Consider the following 10,655-nt stretch of genomic DNA (forward strand, 5'->3'; position numbering starts at 1 on the left):
CTTCCGGACTTCCTGTATGCAACATGTTGACGATGACTTGATTTTTTACTTATCGGCAAACATATCTCAATAGATGAAATACTTTATTAACACTCAGTTAAGAGTTCACTTTTTCAATAAAATAACCGCTGTTTTTTTTTCTTCTAGATATTCTAGATTGAGTATAAATGCCTGGAACACTTACATGTTTGTGCTAAATCAAAGGAGAGTTTAATGTTAAGTCAGAATATGCCGATATTAATTGCTAGATTCAGATGTCGTTTATACATGTAAGTACCGTGGTTGTATTCAATAGGAGTCAAAGTCAATGCTACATGTAAAGCCCTTTTTAGTGTCATCGTTACTTTGCGATTTGCTATCACTGTTATATACCGAAGTTTGCAAGTACATTTTAATTTTGATTACGATAGTGATCGATTTCAAACTCACACAGAATCATCTGTAAAGTATTTTGTTTCTTTTGTTCAATTCTAAATTCGAAGTTTTAGAATTTGTGACGTTTATATTGACCGATTATTATATTAAATCAAGAATTGTATTTGTCTAACATATATTCTTCTTAGTAAACCTGTTGTAACAAAAAAATAATTGTTCTTAGAAAAATCAAAATGGGATGATGCATGCAATCGTGGATTTAAGGAGTGGGGGAATTCAAACTTTTTAAATTCACTCATCAAATTGACCGATAATAGGCCTAGAGCCCCCCCCCCCCCCCCTTTGGCAAATAAAATTATCCCTCGGATCCCCCTCCCCCACCCATTTTTTCTTTCTGTTTTTTTTTTTCTGCATACAATAAGGGCGTGTTTTTTATTCATTCAGATTGATATTAAACCTTTTCAGTCATGGTTTGACAATGTAAACATAATATGTCATTCCTCCCCCCCCCCCCCAACTTCCCTAACCTTTTAATTTTTTTCTCCTAGATTTGCGCCTGTTTTAACTATCTATTTCTCTAAGGTACGTCTTTTTCTTCTGTTGTCTTGATTTAATTTAACATTTTTTAATCAATGTACTTTAATGAACTAAACGTGACTATATCTTTCATTTTTAATTTGAAAAATTAAATAACAGACTAAGATAACGATGCAGATAAGCAATAACAGGTGATCGGAAAAGCGTACTCAAGCTGGTTTTTCGAACAATTTAGTATCAAACAGGCAGCCCCCCCCCCCCCCCCCCCGGCCCAGCACCAGCACCACCCCTGCATCCACCCTAAAGACAATAATAATATAAAGTCGATTTTCTACACGATCATTTTTCTACAACTCTTACGGAGAATAATGACCCACATGCCATAATTCCTATGATGTAATCCAAGTATTCTACAACGAAGTGGGTCATTTTTCTACGTAGAAAAATGACCCCCGGTCAATATTCTATGGGGGTCATTTTTTGTCGTTACACCGGCATTGCTGTCGCGTAACATATATCTTTTCCAATATGTGTAAGGTTTTTAATGGTGATTTTGGATTATATACTTGAATGATTATAATTGAGCTTCAAATAAGATTAAGAAATATAAAATTTCAACCACCATTAACATATTTTGCAATACGGGATACAAAAGGATCTCCGGCACTGTTTTTTCATGGCAAACCACAGCGCGTTATCAAATAGGAGTTTCTTCTCTTAATTTTGCTTATGACAAAAAGAAGGTAGAACTGCCATAACTCAACTATAAACATATCAATTATAGACTTACGTCAACCCAATAGTAGACGTAAACTTACGACTGTTTTTTGACGTAACGTCACACGTACGACATTTTGTGAATAGCCAAAATCCTACGAAAAAATCGTACGTCAAACTTACGTCTAAGATTAAACGTACGATTTTTTGTGAATAGATCCCCTGGCACGTAGCATCATTTTTGAAAGTGGGGGGGGGAGGGGCAAACTCATCCAAAATATCTTGACAAGCCCCCCCAAAAAAAGGAAATTAGGAATTTCCCCAAATCTTAAAAATCCTAAACAGTGGTGGTGGTGGGGGGGGGTGGTTGGCGTACTATATAACTTCAATTTCAATCCCCCCTCGCCCCCCCCCCCCCTCCGATCCTACGTGCCTGCGTATTTCACAGTTAGGGCGAAATGGGAACACACCCTATATAGTGGGTATTGTTAAATAATGTATGTAGAACTTTACATGTATAAATTTCTATGTAAACTATGAGATGTATAGTCTATATAGATTTGTGTGTCCTCCGTATTCTTACAATAACATGTACATGTAATGAACTCAAAGGTACATACATGCATGTTAAATAATTTTGTCTCCGGTAGTTCAGGAATCCACCCAGAACTCAAGATACTGATAACATGGTACCGGGTCATTACTTTGACTGCACTGAGTAAGATCACTGATACGTATGTACACATGCTCATCTGATTGTGTGGCATACTTTATGGGCACAGTCAAACGTCGGTTTTTATTTATGTTGTAATGTATGGTATACATGCATACAAATAATATAGTAATTTCCTTGACTTTTTGGTCATTATTTTTATGATAGACAAAAATGTTTTCGATTGTCTGCTTGGTTGCAAGAACATATTAGAGATTTTAATCAATTTGTTGGGGGGGGGGGGGTGTTTTGTTTTGTTTTTAAGGGGGTGTTTTGCAATTGAGTTTTATATTTTTTACAAAATCGGATTGAATTTTATACCGAATATGCAAGAGGTACTTTTTTGTTTGGGTTTTGTAATTGAATTTATTGTGTGGAGAAAAATCTATGAAATAAGTTGACAAAGAAGTTGGTGTACGGAATTTACTTCTCGATCTTGTATGATTAATCGGTTTATTTAGTCCAAATACCTGTCAAATTATCCTAATGGAGACGTGCAAAAACATCTCCGAGGAAACATTTATATTATAAAACCATTGCCTTAACTAGAAAAACGGCGCAAAGGGTTCTATAGTATAATATTAAAGGAAAAGTCGACGATGATTAATTCTTGATTAGGGAGCGCAAAGACAAATACTTTAGCCGAACCGGGTAGAGAGTTTAAGGACAACAGATGTTGTATGCTAATTAAAATGACGATAAAATAGACAAATCAATGGGATCGTGCATGGTCCTGATTTACGGTTTCCTTGTTTTCCTTATCAGGCTTCTGGCAAACCAAGATAGTTTTTTTTTTGGCCGGGAAAGCAAGACAAAGTATTCCGATCGAAGATTTCTCGTTTGAATCCATTAAAGTATTTACATCTTACAAATAATGTGTCATGGGCGGGTTGGTATTAGCCAGCGCATCTCGACTGAAATTGTATTTTGCGTGATATCAGTAGATGCAAAGACCCGGTCCATCGAACCTTCATGTTATACTTTCTACAAGGTCATAAATATTTGCAGATGTGCGTCGATTTTTTTCAATGGAACTATAAAACTTTATAATCGCAATGTTTAAACGGCATTCTTCGCTTTGCTAAATCCTTAATCGCATTGAAACAGTCAATGAAGTACAACAAACCCAATTAATTTATTAGTTCTAAAGTTTAATATCAAGAGCAAAATAGTCATAAGTGTTTCCAGTAAATTTCTCCCATTTTCTCTTCCAGTACTAGAAAAGTCTTTTATACAAAGCATTTTAAAGCCACTATATTTTAACCTATTTTATGTTTCTTACCTCTGTATTGTGAACCAATTAAACTTTATACCCGTCACGTTTTATACCCCCAAAACAACAACAAACAAGTGAATAGCAACAGCACAAACATTATAACTCAATTAAATCAAAGTTAAATTTACCTGATCATCAAAGCACTCACTCGCCCAGTAAAAACTCTAATATTCAAAAGTAAAGTAGAACTGCATAGGATACTAAAACCCCAAAGTCCCATTTATTACCACTGGATATGACCTACCTTTAGGATGGTTTTTTTCTGTTCCAAAATCTCCTTAATGCGTTGACCTAATTTCAAGAGTGTTTAGAATGCAAAATTTATATCCTGTTTGCAATACTCTCAATACTTTGATGTTGGTGAAGCCACGCTATGGTTTAATCCGCGGATTCCCCAAATCAAATGATTTATTGATTACTTGTGTTCGTGTAATAACTTAAAATTATGCTTGAATGGAATTTCTCAATAAATCGATCTTTCGTAAAGCGTTTAAAACCCAACATTCACCGGACATGAAGAGGAAGTGAGCAGCATTAAGAATGAGATGTCGTAAGTCGTAAAATGCGGCTTAAAATACTTCAATACTAGGATTATTTGGTTTACATTCTAAGACCAGTGCATCAATAAAATATATCACAATATCTTTTTTGATTTTATGGAGAGAGAGAGAGAGAGAGAGAGAGAGAGAGAGAGAGAGAGAGAGAGAGAGAGAGAGAGAGAGGGTTGTCTGGTCATGTTTTCAATATCATGAGTTTATCATATGGTTTTTAAATTAAACACTGTGTATGTTGTTTTCTAAAAGACAGTCCATCATTCGAACACACGGTCGTTCAAGAGTCTATCGTACATTTAGTATAACACTGGTTGTTGTTTTTTTCGGGGGGGGGGGGGCGTGTGAATGTCTTTCCTTTTACTTTCACAATTGATATCTTGCAGTAAATACAAAAACATGCAAGCAAGCAATGAGCACCAAACAATTGATATCATGAACTACCTCCGGTGCTAGGCATCGATTTTATTGTTGTGTGTGTTTTGTTTTTGTTTAAAATGATGAGCGTCAACATCATCATACAAATGTACTTACGTCACGTTTTGGATTTACACTAACAATAGACATTATGCATTTTTACAATAGTTTACGAGCGAGTCAGAATTGTTTCATTGAAAAAGTTTTCAAATGATACATTTAAAAGCTTGATTATAGCCAATTTATTAATTAAAATTTTCATTTGCAGATAGAAAGCTGCATATAGCAAATGGCACTCCCTCATGCACTGCTGCGGTTGAATAATACAGCTTGTAAATACAAATGACAACGGAAGTATCAGTGCCATTGAAATTGATTCGGTGTATGTACATATAATGTTTTCTATTTACGTTTTCAATCCATGGGTGTGTTGTATACAGAATTTATTATCAATTCATGTCAACATCTATATTTATGCACGCCCCAGATCAGCTAGCACTACTAGTATTTTCCAACGATTGAAAAAACAACGGTTGATCAACTATAAGGCCAGTAGCCATGTACCCCGAGTCCTGAGGAGAGTTGATATAAAAATATGATCTGAAATCAGAAATTAAATTTGGTACTTATATTTACCATATACTTATATGTATAACATCTCATGGCGTATTTTACATACTCACTAGAGGGGGCTAGGATGAAATCTTACTACCTCCCTTATGGATAACATGCCACGGAAATTTAAACTGATTTAATTTTGATTTATTTATATTCGAATTCATCTTTGGTCGAAGGAAATAAAATACACAAATGAGATACGTAACATTATTTTTATAAGTGGGCTGCTAGATTAACCCAAAAAATTGACAAGCAAGGGGGGGGGGGGGTTGAGGCGGGTTCCCTTAAATTTTAGATTCAATAAAAAGCTTTGTTTCTAGAAAAAGTGGGGCGCTCCATTCATACACGTCTAAAACCAAGTACAATATATTGCTTAAATTACATTTGCAAGAATCAATATGTTCATAAACATGGATAGAATTCGTACTTTTATTCCTTAAACATAGAAGATACAAGTTTTATTTTACGGGTAGTCTTTACCGCTCAATGAAAATGTGTGTTTTAACAATCTCCCTTTTGAACACCTAAATTTCTTACTATCCATACAGCATACACAGTCCAAAAATCTTAAATTTAAGTTGGAAGTACGGACATGTTCATTTAAACATCGTCAGGAAGAAGGTCGTCACTGTTAGATCTGACTACAAATAAGAATTGGAAGTGAAAATATACTCAAACTAGGAAATGGATTAATTTCTGTCGAACCTAATACAGTTAATTGGAAAAGGAGACATTTCTATTTGATATCAACTCCGTCCAGAGTAAAATCATATTGTGTGTATTTGCTCTACCTAATTAAGGACAAATCTACCAAGCGTGGCACAATCAATGAAAACGCCTTGGAGCACGACTATCGCCCAAAAATATTAATTTTAAAACAAAATAATAATCGATGGTGATGAAATATTACTTTTAAAACCAAATAAAAATCGATGGACCTATTGGTTGACAGAGCTCATCTTAAATTCCTTTTGAGCACTGAATGGAAACATTTTAAAGCACAAAAATAAAAAGTACATTTCTTTTAAAGAAAAAAATACAGTAATAATTAATAAACGCGCCAAAATTAACGTTTACTAGTTAATTGGAACAACGCAAAATGATCAGCGAAACATCACTCATATCAACGGAAAAAAATAATGAGATAAAAACATTTGAGGAAAAAAACGAAAAAACCTTGATTCTTTTATTTTTTTGTGTTTCCAAAACAAGAGACAAAGAACAAACCTTGCCAATAGATAGAAGCATGGGTAGACTTTATAAAAGAAATCGCCCTACCTGTTCCCATTGCAACATCCTCTTTTCAGATGCCTTGATCCAAGGGAATTGATCGTCTCGTTAGTACTACGGGAGATAGGAGCCATTAGCTTTGTGTATTGGAATCATTGATCCCGACTCACGGCCATACTCCAAGTAATATTTACATTTTTAAAAAGATATTTACTCCAGTAATTGTAGAATGATTTATATGTATGCTTTCTACCCGAACAATCCATACCATTTTCCCCACTCAGTTCTTTGTTGGATGCTGAATACTGGAATTTTTTATTTGATGATAAATGGTGATCAAGCAGAAGTTGCCTCAAAATTGGTATATAAGTTTTGTCTCGGTAGTAAAGAATTAGACAACAGCAAAAATAATTAAATCGAAAGCACCAAAAGAACAAAAAAAAAATGAACTTAAAATATCTATTATTTTTAACATCTCTCAATCAACAATGGCCGTCAAATGTACCTTTCCCATTTAGTACACTAAAAGGTCAACGTTTTCTTCTAAAAAAGGATTATTGATAAAAAGGTGAATGAAAATTTACACTCCCATTAAATGTACTTTCAAATGTTTATTCATATCTGTTGCTAATTCTAGAATGCATATGAAGAGGGACTTTGGTAAATATCAAAATGTTTGTAGTTTGGCCTACATTCATTGAAAGGTTACTAAAAGCCAACCATCTTTGAAATGGCATATGGTCTCAAATAAATTGCTTCACTTCGAAAACTTTAAAAATACAAAGCAGAAAAAAGAAGAAGAAAAAAATAACAAGAGTTAGATGGTTAAAATAAACTTCCGGTGTTATATAGTGCCTTTTCCCCCTAGCCATCTTTCTCCCCGGAAAAATGGCTATATAGCAGTTCTTCCCCCCGGAAAAATGGCTATATAGCAGTTTTTCCCCCACGGAAAGCTGACTATATAGTGGGCTTTCCCCCTTTTTATAGCCAGATTACCCCCACGGAAAGCCTACTATATAGTGGATTTTCCCCCATTTTTACTTTCCGGCCATGTTTATTGCGGACCATTCGTGACGATTATTAGCAATAACTGATATGATATTAATTTCTCACAAAAATGATAATAATGGCATTTATTAATACATAGAATAAAATACATGGTTTTTCAACCCCAAATATGAACTAAGGCATGCGCCTTCATAACATGCATGTGTCATCATCGTTTATTTCACCTGTTCTCACCCCTTTTTGGAACACCTTTTCCACGGATTTCGGAACACCTCGAATCTTTTTCATCTAATCGATGCGTATCTACAGTTTTGACTTCGACGTTATGAACACGTGAGAACACATTTGAGTGAAAATACGCCGGTTTGGAAATTTAATTTTCCAATGTATTACCATCAATGTATAAGCTTCTCCCAGGGAACTAACTGACCAATCTTGACTTAATTTTGTAGAGGAATGGAATAAACAGTGGAAATGTATTACTCCCTTCGTCCGAAGGGCTATCAATTTTAAATTAATACCGTTAGAATTGACGATCTTAAAAGCAATTATATAGTTCTTCTTCTAAATATCAAACAAGAGAGAGGATGCAATGATATGATGAGAAACTGAAATGTTTTAGTTTTACTTTGATTGATGGGGTTCTAAATCATGGTTAAGGGGTATTTTAATTATGTATTAAAAGCATGTGTAAAGTTAGTGTTTACCATTTTGTTCTAAAGTTACGCATATTCATATTTTTAAGCACATTTCTACGAAACACGAGATATTATGATGTTAACATTTTAAAAAACAATGAAATGTCTTCACAACCAGAACAATGTCGGTATCTTTGGTGGTTATTTTGGAAAATGTGAAATGGAGCCTGAACTAACTTTATGTTTATATTGTCACTCACTATTTGCTATTTTTTTCACTTTTAAGTTTGCAACGTAATTTCTTAAATAATATTTATACAATTTTGAAAACGATGCTATATACATCAAGATATACGATTCAATTACCTAAAAAAATTATACTATTTGTTACTTGTGTACCATATTATTTCTTCGAACAATTAAACAAGGGTAATTAAAAAAAAAACAAAAAACAAAAAACAAAAAACCAACACACATATTGTGATGAGCTGACTTTTTTAAATATGAGCTTGTTCTTCTAATTAACTAACAAGTAAAAAAGTCGTATATGCGCTTAGGTTGGTTATTTATTTTTTATTTTCGGTTTCTCCTTTTATGAATAAAAGTTCATTGATTTATTTATCTAATTATTTATTATATCATTAGTCATCTTATGAATTGATTAAATGTTTTAAAGAATACTGAATTTTACCCGCGTACCTTTATAAAAAATTTTGTTCGTTAATTAAAAAAAAAGCAGCAGAATTAAACGTAATTTTCAATCATTTTGCTAAAGAAATATATGAGTGATTGTGTATTTTTAATTGATGTTTTTACTTTTAAATGACCGTAAAAATATGTTCATGTGGCATCTATAGTTTTTTAGATATGGGGCCCTAAAAAATACATATTCTTTATACATGTAATTGGATTTCAAACATCGGGCTCGAAAACAACAAAGGCTCCTACCCTGCATGGGGGCTTAAATTTTTGATGTCATCTACTAGTGGTATACCACTATCACTGTGAAAATATGGTTAATTGGTCATCTCTAGAATTTGAGATTCGGGTCCCCACTTATTGAACACTATTCAATCATTATAATGGGGTTTTAATCATCGGGCCCTGAAACATCAAGGGCCCCTACCCTGAGAGCTGAAATTTTCAGAGTCATCTTCAAGTGGTAAACCACTGCCACTATAAAAATATGGTGATATGGTCATCTCTAGTTTATGAGATATTGGACTCTAAAGAATATGAACTATAATTATCATAAAAGGATTTTAAAAATCGAGCTCTGAAACATCGGAAACAAAATTTCTCTAAAACAGAGGTTTAGCCTGGATGAAATTTTCACAAACAGACAAACAGTCTGATAAATTTATCAAGAAATTCTTAAAACATTCTCGTTTAATACAATTTCAGAACACAGAATTATGCATATAAGTGTATAACTTGTAAAACTTTTTTCAATAAATTACCTAAATTAAGTTCTATGTGTAATTCCATTACACACATGTTCAACTTTCAGCATTGTCTATAAAAATAATAAATCGGCAAAACAAAACTTAACCTGTACAGATGAATGCAAATATAAATGTATGCAACCTGGGAGTGTAGAAACATTGATTTTAATCCTTACTGGATTTCCATAAACATTTTTTATAAAATCTGAACCAAAAACGTGAGGGAGAAACCCTACTATGGGGGAAAAGCTACTATATAGTAGCTTTTCCCCCCGGGGGGAAAGGCTACTATATAGTAGCTTTTCCGGGGGGAAAAGCTACTATGGGGGAAAAACTGCTATACAACACCGGTTCTTTGAATAAAAATAAAGGAAAGATCTCAAAGTCAAAACCTATGGTTCTCTTTTTCTTATTCAAAACTAATAAATAATGGCTACAAAAACCATGTTTAAAAATATATCTGGACCTAATGGGTAGTGCAAGGACCCTCAGTTTCATTTATCATAAATTTATTTAAAGGAAAAAGGTCAGATGGAATTCATATAAGAATTTAAGAAATGTACAAGATATTTAATATAGAGACGCAATATTTAATACAAGTACATGTACATGTACAGTATAATTGTAAATGATCGTAGCATTTCATACTTTCGGTATGTGTCCGATTATTCAAATTGATGAAATGATAACATATCAAATGAATGTTAATTTGATTTACCGATTTTATATGATATGTATACTCATCTACCAACCTAGAAATGTATGTTTATCAATTAAACATGCTTCGGTATATTGAATCATTTTAACATAAGCGATCATTAAGGATTTTATTAACTTATTATGTACAGTTGCATAGTTTACGAGCAAACACAGTATGATAAGAAAGGAACATTGTCGGTAGAATTTTCCCATGTATATTGTGACCTTGAATTTGGGCCAAATTTCAGAATATTCACAAAAGAAAGTTTCTCATACTTTTATATTCATAATTTGGTCAAACAATACAATAAAACAATATTTCTATTTATCAAATGACATTTTCAAATCAATTAAAATTAGACTGATTTATCTTATACATTGATTCAATACTCACTGTTGTAGAAAAGGATTATAGCAAATTATGCAACATGT

Source organism: Crassostrea angulata, chromosome 1 (assembly GCF_025612915.1).
Source record: "Crassostrea angulata isolate pt1a10 chromosome 1, ASM2561291v2, whole genome shotgun sequence".
NCBI lineage: Eukaryota > Metazoa > Mollusca > Bivalvia > Ostreida > Ostreidae > Magallana > Magallana angulata.